The sequence below is a fragment of the Daphnia magna genome, linkage group LG2 (assembly GCF_020631705.1).
Source record: "Daphnia magna isolate NIES linkage group LG2, ASM2063170v1.1, whole genome shotgun sequence".
In the NCBI taxonomy this organism is placed as follows: domain Eukaryota; kingdom Metazoa; phylum Arthropoda; class Branchiopoda; order Diplostraca; family Daphniidae; genus Daphnia; species Daphnia magna.
In genome coordinates, this window is record NC_059183.1 from 2984023 (window position 1) to 3008482 (window position 24460).

The following is a 24460-nucleotide window of genomic DNA, read 5'->3' on the forward strand; positions in this document are numbered from 1 at the left end:
CATATTCGTTTTAGAAAACTCGCGGATCTTATCTCCGAACAGTTTCACATCCGGCTATTAACATCAACGGTATGTTCATGGGCCAACCATGTAAATGTGTTTTGATGACACCCAAAAATATTCATCGTTTACAAATACATGTACAGTACGACAAGGATGAGATCTAATAATACATTTTAACTACGGGAAATTACATTTAAGGATTGTACAGAATTCATAGGTTATGGGATAAACGTGCTACTGCTGTCAGTGTACCTCTATTGCAACTACTGTGGACGTCCTGTTCAGATAACACATATGTCTCAAATACACGTCCTCATATTTACTTGCAATAAGCGTACACTGAGCATCCATTTACCAGCATACTGAATTCGGATGTGTTTATATCCATGGAACTTCCTATGGGAAAAGTGTACTACTAGGGGTGCTTAAATCCTGGACGAGTCTCAGTGCATAATAAAAAAATTCCAGGTAAGCAAGGGTTAGAGAGTAACGTACAGTAATGATCACATTGTCTAGAGGTTTGTTTTCTTTGCTCATGTCTTCACTCTCGAGGTGAACGAAGTAAAGGCAAATGGCATCCAATTGACTCAACATGTGTCTTACACTTACTTGTACCGTCAACCATCGAGTATCTGACGACAACGAAAATTTAACAACTCATTCCTAGCAAATTCTTGAAACTCTCGAAATTCTGCCTTTCGTTTTGGACTCCTTTTGAAGTGATTGTAGGAGTAGATTAGCAGTAATTCACAACAATTCAGCAGAATGTTGCAGGCCTTACATGGCGACAGAGGAATACCTTTGGCATGCTAATTAAATACCAAATTCCAGGAATACGATTCTTCAGATGCGTGATCACAGAATTATAATTTCCAAATATAGTATTATGCGTTTAAGCTTCATATCCAACTATTTTTTTTCACATCCAATTGTTAGAAGCAAATGAATAGGGCATGGAATGAATCTGGCTGTTACGCCTACTCATTCGATTCGAGTACATCCACAATATCCTCAATATCCACAATATCCACAATATCCACAATATCCTATCCAAAGTCGTAAAGTTGCACCAAAATAAGCAACTTCTTCTCAGTTGACAGATCCGTTGTTTCGTCCACAAATAGAGAGAAAAGCGTCGTCCGGCATTTATCAATCAAAACCGTCGATAAAAACTTGCCAAAAGCTGTAAAACAAGTTCAACATTAGTCTAAATATTGATAGTGGAATACTTGGTCTTATAGCAGAACCAGCCTTTGTCCTCTCTAAAAAATCTAGTTGATATATCTTTCGCCGGGGAAAGGTTTACTGAAACCGAACAATGTCTACGATATTGATAAATCATCCTTTGCATATACCTTAGATGAGCTGAGTAATACATACATGCTTGGTTCCAATAAGGTATTTAGAAGAAAAAAACAGTCTAATCTAAAATTCGTAAGAATTCTTTATCCCTGTGACATCCCATTAGAGTCACTGTAGTGTTTTATTTTTCGTCCCAAAACTGGATTACTGGGAATTCAAACTACATCCATTAGGCATATTTCTGAGTCATAGCTTTCCTGATCAAATTCAGTTACATTTACGTCCAAGCAGACTTGCCGTCCGCTCCAAATTTGGAGTTTGAGTGTCGCTTAATTTAACGTTAAAATAAGTTGAGCGCTGCTAGGGCTCCGACCCGCTTGAGTCCGTGTTGTAAAAGAACCCGGGAAAAACTAAGGATTTTTTTTTTCAACGGGTTGGGTATGATTTTTTTTCTTCTCTTTATTCATTCATAACCCACCAACAAATGTCCTTTGAGCGGGTAAATACAACGAAACCATACACCTTTTTTTGGTTGGAAACTAGTTTACTAATGGGTTTTTACTCTTTACTCTTAGTTTAAAAAATCACCAACTACGTCAAAATAACATAATTTGTCTTGTTGCTTTATTTTACGGAAACAAATATTTTATTGAATGTGTATGGAACTTTTATTTATTTAAAAAAATTGGTCAAATCCATGTATATTCCAGTTATTCAAGCGCATTAATGCCTGAATTTTCACTAAAGATAGCGAGCCTCTTGTGTAATGAATACATAACCTCCTGCGGAGAATGTTCTCTCAGATGAAGTACTTTGCCAGGAATGGAAAGGTAATTAAGTGCCATTGCTAACGAGCTAGGGAATATCTCTTTTTTCATTTGCCAATAGAGAAGTGGGCCTTTTTTTTCTCCAATCACATCCTCTTGATAATAGCGTATGGTTTCCGTAACAATACTTGGCATCTATTTTTTTATTTTCGTTAATTCAATGTTAACTAGGAAAATTTTAGTCTAAAGACGGACCTTTTTTTCTTATAAATAGGTGATGTCCAGCAATCTTCCTCATCCTTCTCAACAGTCGCTTCTTAAAATGATTTTTTATAAAATCATCAAAATTTTTCTTAATCAATTTATAGCCTAGTTTGTCATTCTTGGCAAATGAGTTATAAATTCTGGGATCAAGAAAATTGGCGTAATGATACACCAATGTCTCTTTAGCCTTCGTTAAATAAGAATTCAATTTCCCTAAAATGTTTTTCATGGGCGCCTCCAAATCCACGACTTATGAAGTAGATTTTTTACAAACTACAAATTTTTAATTTACATCACTGCAAATAACCCACATAACAGTTTAATGCAGAAACTCATCCTAAATCTGTCTTACTAGGACGTGCAGTACTGGACCGCCAAAGGACGTTATAAGGACGCACTTAAAAAATAAATCACGTCCCTTTGAAGACGTCTTATTTTGATCCACTTCTTTAAAAGCCGCATTTCGACAATTAACAGTGTGGCGTTGGGGTTCAATTTTGAAAGAAGTACGTACACTACATCGTTGATGGAGTTAAAGGCCAAAAAACGGAGGCTCGATGAATTGAAATTAAAGTTAAAAAAACCAAACAAGATTATGCTAAAAGATCAAAGAAAAGTAGAGAAGATAGGACGAAGAGACGATAGGACGAAGAGACAAGAAGCGGCCTGTGAAAAAGATCCTGGTTTAAGGGATCTTCTGAAATTAAAAAGAAAAGCTGCTGAAAGACCACGCATCGAAGATGACCAATCGTTATTGCTGGAATCAATGATCAACATAGCCTTTCATGGAAGTGCCACCCATGAAAAAAGGCAGTCGGATGTGTACCGGAGCATAAAAACACTTAATGAGTTAACAATACAGCTTAACAATGACAGATTCAAAATCAAAAGAGGAGCAATTTATCTCCGACTTCTTCCTAAAAGAAGCTAATCAATTGAAGGCGAACGCCATGTGAAAACTGTGCCGGTCAAGCTCATCCGGGCTAGTAACGATCATCACTACAGTCATGTTAACGGTCGATTCTGTACTTCAACAATTCGTCATTTAGAAGAGATATCGTCGGTTCTTGGCCCTAACGAGGTTTTTTTTGTCAGTCAAGATGATAAAGCGCGAGTGCCAATTTGAAAGACTGCTGCAAACAAACAATCCCCTATGCTTATGCATGCCGAATACAAAGTGAGCCTACCAGACCACGATTGTGTGATTGCTGCACAACGTAAGTTAATACCTTCAGTTTATGCCGAAATCGCAACTTAAAAAGATCGACTTGGCAACCCGGAATCAGTAGGCTACTCCGACCCAACTTATATTGCAATTTGATCTGGCAAACACTCCTCGTCAACAGCCTACGCTCGTGGTTTCGACTCTGAGAAGTTACTAGAGTTACCAGAACTTGACAGCATTACAAAAAACGATTGCAACAAGTCCGTGAAGCCAATATTTATTGTTACTGTTGATGGAGGACCGGACGAAATTCCACGATACCAAAAAGTCATCGACGTGGCGATTCATCATTTAACCCAGCAAAATCGAAATGTTTTCATAGTTGCAACGAACGCTCCTGGTAGAAGTGTTTTTTAATCGCGTCGAGTGCAAAATGGCTCCACTTAGCAACGAACTTTAGGGATTGATTCTTCAACATGACCATTTTGGAACTTACCTGGATGACCAAGGTCGTACAATCGACGACGAAAAGGAAAAGGAAAATTTGAAATTCGCTTGGACAAACATTGGCAGAAATTTGGTCAGATGTCATAATTGATTCCTTTCCAGTTGTGGCCAAATATGTTGATCCTGATAGCGAATGGGGGCTGAAATTTGAACGCCTTGTGTCTAAAGACGAAACATGGTTTGCCAATCATGTCCAAACTAGTCAGTATTGTACGCAAATTGTTAAATGTTTCGACGAAAGTTGTTGTTCGAAGCTCCGCAGCTCATATTTCAGTTTGATTCCCGGGCGCTTTCTATCTCCGCCCATTTCATTGATTCAGTCTGAAATTAACGGCTTTAAAGCACCAGAAGGAAGTGAATCTGAAACGAACCACAAGTTTGCACCATTGTTTATCTCGAAGAATCTAAATCTTGATCGAATTCTTCCAAGATCGACTCGAAATTTCAAAGTTTTGCCTTATGACTTGTTTTGTCCGTCTGTCCAGTCTCAGTTATCTGAGCGTTACTGCAAAGAATGTTCTCTCTATTTCGCCTCAAAAGTAATGCTGAAAAACCATACTTCAATGCACAAGACAGCTAAAATTCTTGTAATTTCGCGCGTCTATCCTCTCCGAGTAGCTGCCAAAAGGCAACGGGAATTAATAGCAATAATTGCTCATTCTGAAAACGGCCCTGAAGATGGAGAATGGATCGCAAAGATCTGTTAGATGTGCAAGGAATTGAAATACCATCAAACGAATCAAATCGTCGTAGCCTTCCTGTGGTCTCTTTGGAACAACACTTTCGATCGGGTGGAAGAGGATTAGAGTAAAACAGCTCTGTTTCCTTATTAAATAGTAAATTTTCGTTTATCCTAGGCTATTTGTCTTGGAAAACTTCATGTATTTATATCTCTACGAACTGTTTTCTTTCTGTTTTTTTACAGGCGAGTTGACTGGCTGGTATAAAAAGGCATTATAGGTTCCAGATTAGGATTTATAATAAAGGAAGAATTCTGTATGCGGAGTAATTTTAACCCAAATTTTCCCTTAAAAAACTGCTAGTACGCAAATACAGAAATTACCATCGAGGTGCCTAAAGGGCCTTAACTGCCTTAAGGGGGGTACGAAGTTTGTGACGTCATTTTAGGGAGGAGTCAAAATGTTGTGACTGTATGTGACGACGGGGGGAATGAGTGCGCCGCACAGCTCCAAAAAAGTTGAACTATGCGCGCTCTATATACTGCTCAAATAAGAGTGCACCACGCGGGAAGAAAGTTAACTATGTTGCCTTTTTAGAAGCAGATGAATATCAGCGTAACAGGATTACAGTTTGAGGCTTTCAGTAGTAAAGAAAACTTTACACTGTCTGTTGCTTTTGTCATCATGTGTTCATTAGTTAATTTTTTTTATAATTCTTGTTTTTTTACAATAATTGTTGTTTTGTAACTAGTGATGGCGATATATCGCGAAGTATAGACATTCGATATATCGATATTGGTATCTATATTTTACAGACTTATCTGTATCGGTTATTTTCGATAACTTTACGCACCGAGAGTACATACAAATCAAATGCCTAGCATAAGATGTACCAGTATGGTATAACGATATAGCTCTAGTCAGTAACATTTAAGGTCCAATGTTTGAATCTTAGTACAGTCAGAAATAGTAAAATCTACGGTGTTTCGATTAAAGTATTTTTATCGATAATGAACCTCTAGTTTCACACAAGGTTAACAGTGAAAGAACTTGATGGGAAATTAAAGATTATGGACAACTGTTAAAAAGAAAGGAAGGGTGAATTCAAGTGAAGATGGAGGAAAGAGCCGGAGGAGGCTGGAAAATAAAACAAAGAAAAAAAAATTTTCCACTCCACCAAAGAGATGTTAATCCTGAGGACCTACAGGAAAGCTTTATTTCTGTGAACGATAGATGGCGTTTCTAGTTCATGTATTTAGCGATAGATGGGGCGATGCGTTATCTATTTTTACAGATATAGACAATCGTTATCGTAGTAAACGATATCGATATATCTAAAAGAAGCGATATATCTATTCGAGTACAGATATATCGCCAACACTATTTGTAACCAAAACCTTTTGTATGATCGACTTTGTTATGAAAAATAATCGATTACAAGGCGACTTTGGGAAAAATGCGACTTGCGTCGACTTTCTAAAATAGTTGACTTTTGAATTTTTCGTTGTTGACATTCATGCATGATGAGGTTTATTGGTAAAACAAGGTTTTTAAATATTTCAAAATCAGTTTGGCTCATTTAGAAAAAGGAACGAAAAATACATTTTTGCACTTTTCTTGTATTTTAATGGATATTATTTCAAATTTGATAGTCAAGTTGTCAAAGGCAGTCAAACTAATAAAAAGATTTAATCTCCATTGACAGTCTGATTATAATTAGGTATTCCTTGAGTGTTAAAAGCAATGGAAATAGTCATATCCACGTTATGTGGTGAAATACTGGCTAGAGAAGAAGACACAGTATTTCCACCCTTGCTAAAAATTCTTTCGAAACAGGAATACCGCAGGGCAGGAATACCTTACGAGCCACCACAGAAAGAAGAGGAAATTGGTCTTGGCGCATTTTCCACCAATCAAGCAAATCCAACGAGTCAAAATTATTTTTTGAAATTAAGGGAGTTGACAAGTACAAAGCAAGTTCCTTTTTTAATGCGTCATTTTCAACAAGCAGCGATCAAGAATCTAGAAGTCCACATAACAATGCGGCCACTTTAGACGTTTTCTTTATATTTCTTGAACAAACAGCAGGGGTAGTAGCTGATTGTGCCGACAACAAATTTGCTTGAGGCTGCTCTCGACGATTGACTTGAGTTGGTCGTTGATTTGAAATAGGTATCATAGTAGTCATTCTCTGTTTCAAGGCTCGCTCAAAGTTGTCGATGGCCGTCTTAAATTCATATTGATTTGTTATAAAACTGCTCGTTCATTTCTAACGAATATCGAGTAGCTAGCACATAAATGGGATTTTCAGCCCGTTTCAATCTTTTTTCAATCGAAATTTTAATATTATCTTTGAGAATGAGTAAGTCCGATTTCAGAAAAATAAGCTCTCCTCTCTCCAAATCGAGTTCTTCTTCAACAGCTTCTTCATTATCTTCTTCCTGAGACAAAAGTTCAAGCATAGGCAGAACAAGGGAAATTATTGGGTATTTGTCACACTGTAAGATTTCGGTGTATTTCTGGAAAGGCATTAAACATTTCAGAAGGCACTTCAAAAAGTAAATCTCTTCATGAGATAGCAGAAGTTCGATTTTGTTGTATTTCAACAATAACCGCCGAATGACTGCACGGTTAGCGAGAATCGATTCTATCATGAAACACTTCGAGTTCCAACGATTAACGTTGTCCTTCTTAACGCTACTTGTGGATATGTCGATATCAAGGTCTTCAAAGTAGCAAAGATCGGTAAATTCATGTGACATATTTTCTGAAATGAAACGTAGCTCTTCTTGTGCTGATGATACTTGGGCAGATTTGAATTGAAGAAAGAACGCTATTTCTTGACATTTCTTCAGCATTCGCGTCATGGCCGGAATTCGTTTAAATCCATCAGTGACAATTACCAAATTAAAGACGCAAGCCGCACAGTTGATTTGATACCAACGCATCAATTTAGCAGCAGGACATTTGAGCCTTGGTCACAAACGATAGTTGAAGTCTCGTCAGTTTTTGCAATGTTGAATTCCTCTACGGCAGACTGAAGATCGCGTTTGATATTTTCGCCAGTATGCTCATTTAAAAACGTTCTTGTTAACAGGGAAAATCGTTCACACTTCCACTCAGAAGATAAGATATAAAATGGGCGACGATCGTGATGTAAGGAATTTTCCTGAAGTTGTCTGTCCATAAATCCATTGACATAGTCAAATGAATTGAATCTTTTAACTTTTTGATCACCCATTTCTTCATTTATTGATAAGCTTCCAGTATATAAGTGCGGGTGAATGTCGTAGGATGAGAAACGACATAGCTGAGCCCTTTTTCTTTCATAGCAGATAGAAACCCCAAACCTTTCATCATATGAGGGGGGCGTATGTCGACTGTAATAATTCTTGTTAACGCTCGCGTGATGTTTTTCTGCCTTCTTTTGCTGATGACAACCGATGGCTGGCTGTCAGAGTTTCCCAGTCCGAGAGAACCAACAGATTGTGATGAATCAGAAAAGTCGACCATAGTTAGATGTTTTCGTTTCAAGTGCGTCATGTGAGACGTTGTTGAATTATTATACTTGAAGGCTTTCTTGCAAATACTGCATTTGATTCGGCCAGTGGGAAGTAAAGTCATGTATTTCCAAATGCTCAACTTTGACTCACGCCCGGTTGGAGTTTTTGGGCGCATAGCGCCAGTTTCTTCATTTTCGGCACCAGCTTCTTCATTTTCGGCGCCAGCTTCTTCATTATCGACCACAGCTACTTCATTGTCGATGCCAGCTACTTCATTATCTGCACTGTCTGGGAATAGATTTTCATATTCCTCAGCTGAGATATTTAAAGCTATATCTTCATCAAAATCGATTAAGACGATCTCATTCACTGAATGATTTCCTGTCAGAAAAAATAGTGTTAAAACATTACATGAACATGAAAAGTATTCAGAAAAAAAAACAACCTTCAGTAGTATCCCTCGAATGGCTTTGATCCTGGTTCATGATCTCATGAAACACTAAGACACAACATAAGGGAGTAATCCTTCAGACACACCTATAGAATCCAAAGTCTGCCGGAATGAAATCGTTTCCTATGCTTAAAAAGACGTTTAGTTCTCCAGCTAGGTTATGCATAAAAAATAGTTAAATGTCATTACCTGAACTGACGAAACACGAATAGGAGAAATTGAAGAACAGTTCACAGTTTACAGTGAAGTTGTCACTTATCGCAATGAAATGCTTGAGCAGTGGTGTATATCCAGTGCAGAGTGTTGCCCTAAAAGCAATGTGTGAATTAAGAGATGGGGAAAAATGTACCAATTAAGGGTTATATACAGTACCCACCAAACGATTAAGTACATCCCCGTTCTTTTTTCTTCTGTTTGCCTCTATCACAAAAGAAAGTGCTCTAAAAGTTATCTTAACATGAAAAAATTGTAGAAGTTACAACCAAGCGCTAAAGTATCGTTCACATGATTAGGTACACCACTTTTCTCCCCATAAACGCCATCTTAATACCGGAGTTTCCAAAAATATAAATAAAATACTTCAAAAAATCCTTAAATGAATTTCTTTAAGCCGAACGACGCGTTTTTCTTTACTCTATTAGAATATAGTGCATGTTTTTGAATTATTTGAACTAAAAAAATGCTTCCTTATACCCCAAAGTTGTTACACTGAAATGTTTTACAGAGAAAATTAAGATTTGTGCTTGCGCCACCAGGGGCATTGGGATCAATTTAAAGTGCTCAGATTTTTTTTTCTTTAAACACAGGTAGATTATTCGTATAAAAAAAATAAAAATAACTTAATTTTATCAAAAGAAGAATGAATTTAATCTGTTTTGATTGTTGCTGTAATAAATAACAACAACTAAAAAAATGTCTGTGAATTCAATCAAGATATGCGTCATTTTTAAATTTTTAAAATTTTCTTTTAGTATTTCTTACAGGCTTTTAGTTTTATTAACTTAAAATTCTCAAACCGATGAGAAATATATTTATCTGACAACACTGTATATAACTTCTTGGGTAATGGAAAAGGGTCGGATGGTGTGTTCCATTTCATCTGTAGAGTTGTTCAGACGTAGTGTGTTTGATTTTCTCAAGGATTTATTATTTTTTTTAGTAGACTTGTGTGCAATTACTTATCTAAGAAATTATATATCAGTAAGATAAATTTCAGCAGGTTTTGGGCCCAGATACGTAAAACTTAAATAACCATCTCATTTTTTGTTGTACAGTATGTTCCAAAAATCAAAAAATTTCATCGAGTTTTAGGCCAAATTGAAGAAAATGGTACATGGTAAAATGTATGGAAACGAGACAACCATTAGTTAGCTGATTGCCGTTAGGCATAGCAAAAAATTTTACAAGTTTTATAATTTTTTGGTCTACGCCAGACAGACTAAAGGAATGGAAGTTTTGTTTTTAGCAACCAAACATTTGTTGTAGGCGGATTTGCTTAACCAACAAAAAAAAAAAGAATACTTTAATTATATCATTATTAAATTATAATAATATAATATAAATCACAACTTATTAAAAATAACAATTGGAATTAATAATATATATTAAATATATTAATTATAATAGTGACTTATTAAGTATTCTTTTAATGAAAACGTTTCAAAACAAAAGAATGCCTAATAATTTACTATTGTAATAAATAAATCTAATATTCATAAATAGAAATTATATATTATTTTATTTCAGTTAAAAGTTTTTATAAATAGTAATTTAAATTATATTATTATAATTTAATAATGATATAATAAAAATATTCTTTTGTTTTGGGGTTGAGCAAATCGACCTAAAATAAATGTCTGGTTGCCATAGAAGAGATTTCCATTCCTTTCTCTTCTCTGCCAGTAGAGTAAAAAAAAAAAAAATTTTTTAAAATTTTTTTTATAAACTTGGCAAGTATTCTGATGTCCTTATGGCAATTTTTAAGGTTTTCCACATTTTACCATTTGTTTTTGGTTAAACTCGATAAATTGTCTATTTGACAATAGGGGGCTTTTTTTTTAAAAAGGGGGGGGGGGTTTTTTTAATACTGTACATGCACAGAGTGAAATGGCAGAACAAGTCTTCACTACACAGGAATAAGATTCGATGGCACTAATTTTGATTCATGGCAGTTTGGAGTGAGACTAGTTCTACAGAGTGAAGACCTCTGGACTATCGTAAAAGGAAACGAGTTAAAGCCTCAGCCGGAGTTAAAAATTTGTCTTTTGTGAGTATATGTAAAATTGTACAAGGCTACTGTTAGTAGTCCTTAGATAATACTAGACAAAGTCATTGTGAAGAAAGCTAATTAAGTCCTGGTTTATTCTGTGTAACTTATAAGTTGTTACGATGGATATCCTTCAACACCTATGTGAATGCTACTTAGTAAAACACATCTTAGTTCAATATATTCACACTAGGTGTTATTACTTAAACGCGGCTGTGGTGACAGCAAACCTGATCGGAAATCAAAGAAAGGCAACGAATGGTTTTCCACATATAGCTTATGTGAGAGATGAGATTTTCCATGTGTAGGACACGTGAGACGAGAAGAATTTCCATATGTTGGTCATACGAGAGAAGAAGATATTTCCAAACTAGGAGTGTGAGATAAAGGATAGAAAAAATCAAGAGTTTTTGTTTTTTTATTGGTTTCTTTTAGACCCTGAATGAGGGACAAGTTGTCAACGCAGAAGCAATCCGAGCCTGGGAGAAGAGAAATATTTCTGCAATGAGTATCATTTTTTTGTCCATTCATGAAGAGAAGTCAAGTCTTATGTTATGCGATCTTACCCCAGAGATGTGGAGTCGAATGGAGACTGAATATTCGGAAACTGCTGACGAAATTGCTCCAGTTCTGTGGAGCAAGTTCTATGGATCTAAGTTTCGACAAGGACAAAATGTCATGGAGTTCATGACCGAAGTGGAGCAGACCGTCTCTCGTCAATCGAAGGAGTTATTGTTACAGACGATCAGATCATCCCTACTTAAATCATCGGTACCTACGTTTCTTCCACTGAATCTCAAACTGAACTTTGGAGTAGCGTGGGACAGCACTCCAGCTCAAGAGAAGACACTGAGCAACTTAACAAGTCGTCTTGTAAAGATGGAGAAGAGTATCAAGCAGAGTGAAGAAAAGAACTCATCCAACGCTCTGATGAGCATTAGAGTAACAAATAGCAAGAATTCAGAAGTATCTGAAGAACAGGCTTTTCCGGTCCGGGATAACAAGATGATAAGAAAAAATGAAGAGAAGCGAAGGTGCTGGGAATGTGGAGACGAATCTCATGTTAGAGCTAAATGTCGAATCTTCAAGCGCCGTTTGGAAAAAGTGAAAGAAGATGACAGAGACTATAAAAGAAGAAGATACGAATCACCACACCGTGTCAACAATCGACATCAAGACAGAAATTATGAGAGCAGGGATAGAAGGAATAACAATAGAAACTGGAGAGACAAAAACAAGGATAGAAGAGAACAGAGCTATTCGGAAATCCCAGTCAATTTCGGCTTCCCAAAGTTTTTGGTAGATTATTTTCAGCAGGAGTGTGGTGGGTGCTAAGAACCCAATGGGATCGAATACTCTTGCTGATATTCTTAGAATATTTATTTTCGTCACTAGGTTTCCCAATTCTGTCGCAGCTTCGATGATAGGTGCGGGATTGAATTGGAAGGTGTCGGATTCGGTGTCCCATCGAATCCCTAGGACCTTCGGTTGACCTTCTTCCAGCTTCTGAGTGAAAATTTTCACGATGGGGTTGATAAGCCCTTTTTCACTGAGAAATTTGTGGACTGTTTGATTGTTGGTGACCCAACTCCACATGTTGAGTTTTGCCTCCTGGAAGATGGATTTTGTCTCCTGTATCCTGGTTTTAGCTGTGGAGATGTTGTCGGCGCCCCGTACGAAACGTCAAGCTTGGGGTTTTGGCGTTAGCTTCACCAAAGCTTCCCCCGCGCTAACCTACCGATATCGAGCTTGCCGTATGTAACGGTATGCTTGAATTAGGAAACCTAACAAAGCTCTTGGCTTTTCAAGCTGCACCCTCACTTGCTTGCAGTTGTCAAGCTTATCGTTTATAGGGTAACTTGAGTTTGGTTAGCTTTCAAAACTCTTACTTTATTCAAGCTTCGCCCGCGCTATAATATAGCTCACAGCTAGGTGTCAAGCTTGGCGCATGAAAGAGGTTAGCTAGGATTTTGTGGGCTGCTAGTATAGTAATAATATTTTTAAATAATCGGCGAATTTCAGTTAGAATTATTTATTATGAAAAGTTAGGTTATATTTCTTAAGCTAGTTTTTTAGGAAATCAATCATCTGTTAAAATATTACTTGTCTTAATGATCCGTAATAAGAAAAAAATTTTTAAAAATAACAGAAGATAGCTCTTTGATATTCCCATTAATTATAGCTTGTAATTTATAGCAATAAAAAGTAAGATATTTATGCGGGATGTTTTATTGTGAAGATGAGATAAGTTTTGTATAGGATAGACTACTGCTGATAACTATTTTAAAATTCTTGTTCATTTGTATAAGCCAAATGGCTGATTGGAAGAAGACGCGACTGCGGCGTGGGAGACTCGGGTTCGAATCCAGTTCCAGGAATTTCTTTTTTTCAAGTTGACAGATACACAATAGAGTGGTCCGTTTTGCAACTATATTTTTTTTCGCAGCGGGCTTTTAATATGTTATGATATATGATGAAAATAGTCATTTCCCAAAATATTATTGACTAAAAAAATTGTCTTCATCCCGCACAAGGTCTCAAAAGTTTGAATAATTTTTTTCTTTTTTCTCCTCACGCTTTTTTTGCCCACAACTTGTTTTTTTTTCTAGCGGGATTTTTTCCTATGTTTGATAACTATCTAAATTATAAGTGGTCTAAATAAAAATAATTTTGAGAATGTTTTACCTACCGCACAACTTGTTTTTATTGGGACACATTATTTGGCAGAGATAAAGCAACATTTGCACAAAAAAAAATTATTGGTGAAAAACAGATTCCATGGTTTTCTTATTGTAGGCCTGTTTAGATGGTGCCTTGAAGCTCATGCTATGTTTTTCGACAACCTGTGCAAGATATTCTCGCTCCTCGATGCCAAAACATGAATCCTTGTAATCGGTAATTAATTTGATCCCTCTTTCTGCGGAATCATTAACACATAAAAAAGAAACTGCAAAGTGTTTAGCCTTCTTGAAATCTTTAAAGTTGTGCCAATGCTCGGAAAGAATGTTAAGCCATTCTTGTTTTCCTTCTAGTTTCAGTAAATTGAACAAAAGCCATGACTTTGAACCGACAAAAGATGACAGTAATGGCTTTTTGTCGTCGCGCCAGACAATATCGGGAAGTTTAGGTTTGTTTGGTGGAATATTTATCGGTATATTGGTGTCATATAAGCGCTTCCCAATCATAGTTTTCTCCGCATAATTCAGTGAGTCGCCAAAAAGCGAAAACACAACTAACTCCTCAGTTAGGTATGACAGGTGTCTCGAAATCGGCTTGATAGTTTCTTTTGCAGCTTCAGGATCAATTACTGAAAATTGTTTCATCAAGTAAAAGAAGTGGAGATCGTTTGCTGCAGCAGCAGCAGTGAGAGCTGACTGCAAGAAGTAATTTCCGTAGAATAATCCAATGTATACTGCCATTCGTTCAACTTGCTTAAGTTCCGTTGGTGTCATCTCAAACGACCCAGAGAGTAAATATATTTTCAAAATATAAATGGCCTTCGACATAAACCTTGCGTGATGATCGGCACCAGGGCGACGAATGAAAAAACCTCTGGGAATAGAACCAGCGAGATAAAACAGTATTAGTTCACACAGCTCGCGATAATCCTCCCGCGGAAAGGTGTTTTTCTCAATGCAGTTTGTAACCCATATTTTAACTTCCAATGCTTGTTTAAAAAGGAAATCGTCTTGATTTTCTGGCCAATGCCACAACTTCAGCTGTTCTTCATCCTTGTCCACGTTGTCAAAGTCTTCTTTTAGTCGTTGGAAGAGTTTGATTGTTGGTGCTTTGTTTTCACCAAAGACAACTTTGAAGGTATGCTTGATATGCAATTCCGCTACATGATGGCGACATTCACAACGGAGAACGGTACGATTAAGTCTTTTTTCTATTAGGATTGCTGCTCCGTTCCATTCTCCACTATTAGAAGCTGTCGTGTCATAAACTTATGCTACAATACATTCGGTTAGGGACCACTTTTCAACCAGAGAAACAACTGCTTCCATTTGGTTGCGTCCAGTAGAAGATTCGATAGATGGTATTCCGAGTAGCTTTGGTGGTTGAGAAGCATAAACTGCAAGCCGATCTTCTTTTTTCCCAGTAATTAACTTGAAGAGCTTAGAATCCCAATGTAAAGTAGCAAGTGGCGGTCTTATCCAATTTTCCATTATTGATTTGGCTTCTCTCATTCGGCGAGCTGTTCTCAATCTTTCAATTGATGTCTTCGAGAGAGTTATATCACCCAGTGATCCCCCTCCGGATGTAACTGCACTTCCGAGAACTAATAGTTGTTGTCTCTGGGAGACACGCATTCCGTCTGAAACTACTGATGATGCTTGTATCAGTCCTCTTGTTGGAATTTCAATTGTCACTTGGTCAGAACGGCGTCTTTTTCTATTTTTCTCCATAACAAAATTCCGCATCTTTATTATCATTTTCTTCATTTCCACACACGTCGCTATCGGAAATAGTTGACGATTGGTCAATTACTGCATCCCTATTTGCTTGACGAGCAAGTTCAGCTTGCTTTATTCTCTCAACGTTTTGTTCCAGTTGGTTCCGTCTTTTTTCTTGCTGCGCTAAGCATTGATCTATTCTATCCATAGTGCCGAATTGAGGAAATTTACGTTGACCAAGGAGAAATTCCCAGTCAACCATCCAGTAGCGACATCCAGATTGTTTTAGCAAATTGTACTTGTTCTTGTGAGAAATATCAAGTAGACTGCCCAGTTTTGATGAAAATCGCTGTTCCTTTTCCAAAACTGAGGTGTTCGATCTTCTCTGTATTGGTATTTTTTTTATGTTAACGTATTCAAAAATCAAGTCCACGAACTGATCAATACAATCTTTCACGTCTTTAGTTGGTATTCTTGAAGGATACCAAAATCTATCTAATATTTCTTGAACTAGTCGACTTGCTATAGCCCTGATCTCAGCTCTAGCATCAAGTTCTCTTTCAAACAAGTATCGTCTCAACATTATTCGGTTAAATGGAAGCTTACCCCCACCAAATTTTTCCAGGGAAACACCAACAATCCAATATTTAGTTTGGGAACGACTGACTGGCCGTTTGGCTCTGCTTGCCAAATCAGTTTCAGCCATTGTTTTACTGAAGGGTAGACAGTACAAATAAAATCATAAATCGGTGATTAATAAGAAGGAAAGCAGTTATACTTACATTGATGAGTGAATATTAAGAAGACGCTGGCTAGACCACGTTGGAAAGTTATGAGAAGTCAATAAGTCTTACAATTCATTTTCGTGTAGCTGATACAAGCCAAGTCGTGCGGTGTTGTTAAAAAAACAAGTTGTGCGGTAGGTAAAACATTCTCAAAATTATTTTTATTTAGACCACTTATAATTTAGATAGTTATCAAACATAGGAAAAAATCCCGCTAGAAAAAAAAGCAACTTTGTGTCTCCAAGGCGTTAATGTGTGATTGGACGGTGAGTTGTAGCCTTCGAAGAGCTGTTACGTCTGTCATAGACTTTACGGGAGCTAGACTGTCAAATTTGCACAAATGCGTTTGAATGAGGGCCTTTGGTTTGACATAGACCCTTTTCAATTCAGCAATAGCGATGTTGTAGTTTGTTGCAGTCAGTTCAAAGTTTTCCACGCACAAGTATGCTTCCCCCTTGAGCTATTCTTTAAGGTAGTCGAATTTTTGGACATTTGACATTGTGGACGAGTGGATGGGGGCGTTAAAGCTCTTCCAGAATGACACCACTCAAGAATATCTCCTTTGAAATATTTTATTTGACTTTGGGGAAGGCGTGTTGATTGTGGCGCGGGTATAGCTACTGCTGGAGCAGGAGCTGCTGCGGTCGCCATTGGTACTGCAGCTTGATTTTTAGGTAACGTTAACAAAACATTTCTGGTAACGTTGCTTGAGGAGTTCGGTTTCCGTTGCAAGGTCGTTATCCAGTTCAGCTGTCATGGAGACGTTTTTGTACTGCTTTATTTTGTCCATTGTCCTAGTAAGGGGGCTTTCAGGCCTACGCGTGTTGCCAATGCCCCTCGTGACATTTTTATTTTGGTAGCTGGAACTAACTAAGGCAAAAAAAAAGAAAAAGGGGGCTTGGATTTTCCTGCTCCTATCGCGCAAATTTCATCAGTTGATATCGGTTTTTTCCAACCTTTTCAGTTGCTTGAATCTTAGTAGTACACAGCGGGGTCCTACTTCTGGATTTCCCTTAAAGAAGTGGGCAAAAAATTTAGTTGAAAGCTTTAAGCTTTCGTGTTGCCACCAGTTGCGAGTAATGGAAGGGAGTAGCGTTTCGCTGTGCTCCAAACAGAGGGCATATTTTTTAAACTCCACTGGCTTGGGATGTTCTTCCTTCCTTAATCAGGCGACTGTGAAATGTGGGGAATAGATTTGGCTCTTAGTTAGCTTTCAGTAACTTAGAGCGCTGTACCGACTTTGTTGTCAGTTTTTTATTTTGGTATCGCAAGGTTTGGACAATGATTTAACACGATCTAAGATTATTTGACATTAAACGGAGTGCAAAAGAGATAGCTCCTCCAATGACATAAAGAATTCCAAAGCAAGGTTTCAAGAGTAGCGAAGAAATCATAAAAATTTAAAAAAGGATTCACCATAGCGTTATTTCTGAAGGCTAGGTGGCATTAATATGCAATTCTTTTATGAAATAAATGAAAAATTTGAAATTCTTAAAAAAAAATGATAATTAGTGGGTCTTGTGACCGCTAAGTGGCGTACACCTTTAATTTGAAAGAAAAAATAACAATTTTTGAAGTGTACCAAAGAAGTTGTAATTTTGAACGCTATGTGGCGTAGATGTTCGCTTCTTAGAAAAAAAACTGTTAAATTTTTAAATATCCAACAAAAAAAGGAAAGAGTTTCAAATCTGAGCGCTGGATCGCGTAAGACATTCAGCTCAGAAGAAAATGTTTGAATTTTTAGAAAAAGGAAAAAAGTTTGCTATTCTGAGCGCCAGATGGCGAAGGCGTTCAGTAGGTGAGAAAAAAAATATTTTCAATTTGAAAAAAAGGGTAGATTGACATTTGAACGCCAGATGGCGTTTGCGTTCAGTTAGAATGAAATCTTTGAAAGAGAAGAATTGGTTGAAATTTCGAGCGCTAGATGGTGTCCGCTTGGTCGAAATTCAGATAATTACAGATAAGTGTTGCTTATCTCTAAATATTTAAGAAAGTTTTTTTTTTGTGGAGTGTAATTGTTAAATCACGCTCAAAGTTGGAAAAAAAGGAAATGGCAACAATGGATTTTGAGTTTTTATTTATTTTGAGAAGAACAATCACAATACGTGATAGAGACCGATGAGATCGTCAGGGTCTACGTCAATGATTACAATGTCTTCTTCTTCTATTGTCATTTCTTCTCCTTCTTTCTTTTTCTCTTCTTTTTCCTCCTCTTCTTTCTCTTTCTCTTCCCTCTTCTCTTCTTTCTCCTTGATGGTGATGCGTTTGATCACGAGGGTCAGGCCACATTTCTGGTTATCGAGCATGCTCTTGGGGTGGAATTTGTATCGGGTATCAGGTGGGATGTTAGGCGTTGGGTCGAGGTGTGGAAGGTTCCATGGATGAATCTTCTGTCCGCGTCCACCGTTTATGATTGTGCCGTACTTTTTTTGAATGTGTTCCCTAATTCCGGCGTGTCCTACGAAATTGGGTGGTAGGAGGGGCTCTGGTTCTTCCTCTGGGGACAGCTCGATTAGATCGTTATCCGGGGCTGCCGCGGTCGAAAGGCCCGGGATCTCGTTCGGGTTGCTCGACTGTGGTTGACGATGCTGTCTCCTCTGCCCCTTCTTTCAGTTTGCACCGGATGTCTCCGGAATATTTTGGAGTGAGGGCCTCCTTTAACTCCGAAAGTGGCATGCACCGTACCAAAAATGGGAGGAGAGACTCTAGGGGCGAGGTGGTTGTCGCTTGGGCATCCGGATTAGCTGCAGAGGCTGCCTCCACGTGGCGGTTGTAGGCTTCGATTTGGCACCAACCTTCCGGGGTGTTATGAAATCGTCTCGGAAGTGTGGGACCTGTCCACGGCCTTTCCAGACCCGCCTTACGTCTCTGCGCCCTTTTTTTTTCTGAGTCCCTAATTTTCACACTTTTTTGGAGAACCGAGGTGCTCCGCTATGGCGGAGGGTTACCAAGAAAGAAAGAAAAATTAATGGAGAAACGACTTCTAGCAAGGGTTTGTGAAAGAAGAGAGAAACAATAGAGGGGGAAAAAACCAATCCAGTATGGCCGCCACCGACCACGTGAGGGAGAGGCTTAGCAAAAATTAAATAAATAAATAAAGACAGAGGAGGAAAAAAATTTTTTGACTTCAGCTTAGATGGAAAAAAAATAAAAAAGGGAAGGCGATAAAAGAAAAAAAAGGGGGGAAGAAGAAAAAACTGTTTTCAAAAGAAAGATATAAGGCAAAGAGCGACCTTTCGTGGAGTTTCCTCAAAATTTTTTGCTTTGAGCTGGATAGAGCACACCGTAATGGCCACCACAGACCATGCGGTGAAAAAAAAACAAAATTTGAAAAAAGAAAGCAAAAAAAAAAATAATATTTTTTTTACAAGACAATTTTTTACCCTGTCTACAAAAACGTCTTAGTTTCTACGACGTAAGTAGCCAAAAATGAAAAAGGGAATAAAATAAAATACAGAAAATACGTATTTTATTACGTATTTGTATTTTGCTGTTCCTTGTTTTTAATTTAAGTATTTTTATTTGGTATTTTTTGCACATAGTGATTAAAATACAAATACTATTTTAAAATACTTTTACCGTCCATGGTCATAGACTCCTGGTTCCGCCACTAGGGCTATTTTTCCTCTCGGGAAAGGGATACCCTCTTGCGGGGTTTACTATACAAAAAACCCGGGTTGTGGGTTGGGGCGACAGAGTGATTTTCTACCCGGTGGGACTGCCATCTAGCGATAAGCCATTTTCTGCATGGAGGAAAACAACACACCCGCAAGAGGCGCTCCCATCGGGTGGAAAATCACTCTGTCGTGGAAAAAAAAGTATTTTGTATTTTATTTTGTATTTTATTTTATTTTATTTGGTATTTTAGGTTTTTGAAGAAAAAATGTATTTGAAAGGACGAGTATTTTAAAACAAAGTATTTTTATTTTAAAATACTAACTTTTTTTATCAAATACAATATACTGCCTTCTTCCTTCGAGGAAAAGAAAATCACATACTTTTGGGTTCGAGCTAGGTATTACAGTCTTTCATTTTGAATTTTTCCAGCATGACATCAATAGATTCAGGTTGTGAGATACTTAGTCACTGCCTGCTTCTGTCTCGATAAATTGTAATGCCCAAAAAACGTCCCGCTGGAAGAGTGCGTAGCTCGAACTTCATCTTGAGATGATCAACAAATTTCTCTATATATTTCTTAAGGGTTCCACAGATGAGAACATCATTCACAAAAAATGTTACTAAGATCCAATTTTCTCTTTCAGTACCATAGTAAACACATTAATCTTATTCAGAGCAGGTGAGGCCATATCCAATGATTACATCATTAAGTTCTGTGTTCCAAGCCCGAGGTGATTGCTTCAGGCCATAAAGACTTTTGATCAACCGGCATACATATTTCTCATGACCTTTGGCAACGTACCCTTCCGGTTGGCAAATAAAGATTTCTTCGTCTAGTCGTCCATGTAGAAAGGCCGTTTTTACATCTAGTTGTAAAACCTCCAGATCATAAGGAGCAACCAAGGCAAGAATGAGACGAAGTGTTGACAGCTTGACTACTGGAGCATAAGTTTGATTGAAATCTATTCCTGGTTGTTGGGAACAACCCAGAGTCGAGCCTTAAAGCGCTCCGGAACTCCTTCATAACCTGGCTTGATGTCAAACACCCATCGTCATTTGATTGATGTTCTTCCAGGAGGTAGTGGGACTTATTTCTCTTCTAAGAATTTTTTTTTCATGAGAGATGCATATTCCTCATCCATAGCTATTCTCCAAAGGTCTCCTTCTGTTGATGACAGTGCTTGTTGAACATTAAGATCTTGCTTGCCAAATGTCTTCTTTGGTAAGTAGGTAGTAGTACCAGTAGTAGTACCAGCTTCTAACTTATCTGGTGGGGTAGATAGATTTGATGAATATCCTCTGAAATGACGATACTTCTCAGTTGGCTTGGGAGTCCTCAATGATCGACGGGTTCGTGTAGCTTGTTCATCTGATGATGGATTTTCCCATCCATAGAAGTCTTCGTCTACTCCTTCAATAATTTCATTTGGTTGAGGTTGATTAACTAATTGATCATCTTGTAGTTCATGGTCAGCTCTATCTTCTACCAAGTGAACAGCAGGTGCATCATTTTGTGGGTTTTAGCTTCTACTCCATTATCTCCAGCTTGATCCACAGAAATATGCTCAATTATTTCAGTTGACACTTCTTTGTCCTGGATCAGAATCAGTTGAATCTTTCTACTACTCATTGAGGTGTGGAGTGTAAGGTGGTGTCACCTGGTGAGAGATTCCAGAATTTGCCAGTCCATCTCGAAGATCATTATTGCAAAATTCTCCTCCTCCGTCTGATTGCAGGGCGTTTATCTTTCTTCCAGTCTTTGTCTCCATCTTTGCAGCAAAGTTCTTAAAGGCTCTGGGTACCTCCGATTTCTGTTTAAGTAGTTGAATTTCACACCATCCTGTATGATCATCTTTGAAGACAACGTAATAACGTTCCCCATTTTGCGTGCACTACTAGCACGGTTTCATTCAGTAAACATCGCTGGCTGGTTTCAACTGATGGCGTGGATATAGACTGTTGACTTTTATGTAACGTAGAGTGGATATCTTATTGTCTCATTTACCGAACGTTAAATGATAACGTCCAGTAAAGGTGCAATTTAAAACGTCAATTGCATGGAAAAATGAAACATTTATTTTCTATCCATCTGCTTACGTCCATGTAATGGCAGCTTGTAACTAGCTATGTATATCCAGTTTTGGTTCTTTATACATTCTAGTTATGACGTTCATTGGATATTGTAATTGTTACATCCATTTGACTATTTATATTAACGCTAATGGATTTAATTGGATATTAAAATTAAATACAAATATGAAGCTGAAAACCATGTACTCAAAGCACCGATTCTCAAAAACGATACATGAAAGAAAACATATTACAACATTGTCTTGTTCCATGTGCACACAGGTGCTGACTTAGTTGAAGGGAGAAACCCGATTGCAAACACGTTCAATTAACCTTGAATGAAACAAAGTTTTAAAAATAAATTTGATGTCTTCCATGTTCAGGTGTTACCATACTATTTGGGAGTTATCTACTGTCTTCTTCACTGATTTCACGTGGCACAGGGCGGTCTTTTCCAAGACTCTGCTGGATTTGTTGAAATAACTCTGGAGCACTTTTCATGATTTTCTTTGTCTCGAATTCCAAATCAAACTGATTAGCGCCTTTAAATGGTTTCGAAATAGAAATTCTCTCTAAAATTGAAAAAACAAATTTGGATGCGATTACTTTAAATTTTAAAAACATTTGCTCAATTGCATTTCATATATTACTAAGTAATGCTTCAGTGAGCAAAGATTTCTGCAGACCATGTTTTTAATGCCCTTGCGAGTTTTCCCCTCCCAATTGCAACTAGCCTTTCAATTTAGTGAGATATATGTTCCCCAAGCTGTTTTTATACCATCCGAAAAGGACCCACCACGAAGCAAATGGATATAATTTTCCTAATGTAGTATTTAAACAATTGCATGCTATAACAATAAAAACTGAAATGATAACAAATCTTACCACAGCGTAGTAATTGTCTGGTTCCTTTAAAAATTCTTCAAACTGAATCAAATCAGCAACTGTGTCGATTACCGTGATTTTATCAGGATCTGATTGGAATTGTTGAGAATGATAATTTTCCTTGTTATCCATTTTCGTTTCCATTGCGGTAAGTTTGTTTATAATCAGTGTCTGAGTTTCCGCAATTTTACTGATTTCTCTAGCCAACGTTGTAAAGTAAAGTTTTGACCAGGAATAGAAAGTGTTTCACCACCTATGAAATTAGCAAACGATGCATTACAATAACTCATAAATGAACGTAATGTACTGAATGTCCTTCTACCTAGACAACATAAGGTTGAGTTAACTGCAGGCAGCTTTTGTAAGCTTCTACCAGCATGGTGTACAGTATCCTGCAAAAAAATCCAAACACCGCTTTAATTTTTTAAAGCCACCTATTGGCGGGGTAAAGGGTTTTTGTTTGTTTTTCTTTTAGAGGGAGGGTAGACGAGGTGATGGACACATAGTGCAGGGTTGGGTAAGTCTAGAATTTTTTTTTGTATGGCTTAAGGTATTACGCTTTAAGGCAAGTAACAAGTCGGGACATTTTTGCAACCCCCAGGGTGATGTGTTTCTTAAAAACGACAGTTGGAAATGTTGAATTTAGGAACCAGGAAAACTTAAATATCTTTTTTCTTTTTTTTAGCGCCCTGGGTGTAACTCCTAAAATTTTTCCATGTTAAGATAACTTTTAGAGCACTTTCTCTTCTGATAGAGGAAAAAAGAAAAAAAAATTTAGTCCTTATCAGTAAAAAGATATTCAAGTTTTCCTAAGACCCGTAGTTCCTAGCACTAAAAAAACGGGGGTGTACCTAATCGTTTGGTGGGTACTGTATATTCATACATTTAGATCACATGTGAAACAAACGCTGGGCATTGGCTTTGGCTTGTGACATCAACCATTTGATCTTCATCTCTTTGGTCCTGTACGACAACCTCACATATTAGGACATTAAATTAAATTAGAAGAACACGTTAAAATTTAACCTGTTTCAGTGACAAGAGAAACATTTTGAAATTGCCAAAAGTGTCATCTTGGATGTCCTTTTCCAGTGGAAACCGAACACTAGCTCATAGAAAATCAGTTGAATAATTTTTTTCTTTCCCATCGAAAGTAAATGTGCTAACATTCGTATACTTACATTTTAGGTAGGATGCGTATATTTCACGGATCTCTTGGTAAGTGCCGCACCAAAGAATTTTAAGCAGCGTTTCTAGCCATTAAATCGTCAATACGTAGGAAAAGAGCAAACCACTTTTCCCAATAGGCCGCTGAGTTCGCTTTCCAGTTCCGATTCGAAATGCTGTAATAAAAAAGATATAAGTAAACTTTTTGAATCATATTGACAGTTGATTATTTCCTCCTACATACCTTTCCACAACTTTATTTGTAGGCTAGGCTAATGACAGTATGTTGGCTTGCATAAAGATGCGTCCTAAACCAAACGGAATACGTACCTGAACGCATCCCAACACAGTTACACAAAACACTAATACTAGAGATGCGTTCTAAACCGAAAGATTACCCGAAAGCATACCAACACAGTTACACAAAACACTAATACTAGAGATGCGTTCTAAACCGAAAGGTTACCTGGACGCATCTCAACAGGAGCCCTCCAAACCAAATAAATTTACAGTAGGGGCATAACCCCCTGCGGGCTTATTATGAGTCAAGGGAAAACGGGGCCACAGAAAAGGAGGGAGCCCAGACATGCACTTTAATGTGTAAACATAAATATCTTACGAGACAAATCA

General features: G+C 37.5%; 2 pseudogenes; both read right to left on the bottom strand.

Annotated features, from left to right (window-relative positions):
* Positions 1-6702: 6702 nt before the first annotated feature.
* Positions 6703-7342, bottom strand: LOC116916530 (annotated as a pseudogene).
* Positions 7343-7379: 37 nt separating this feature from the next.
* On the bottom strand, positions 7380-9035 carry LOC116936782 (annotated as a pseudogene).
* Positions 9036-24460: the final 15425 nt, after the last annotated feature.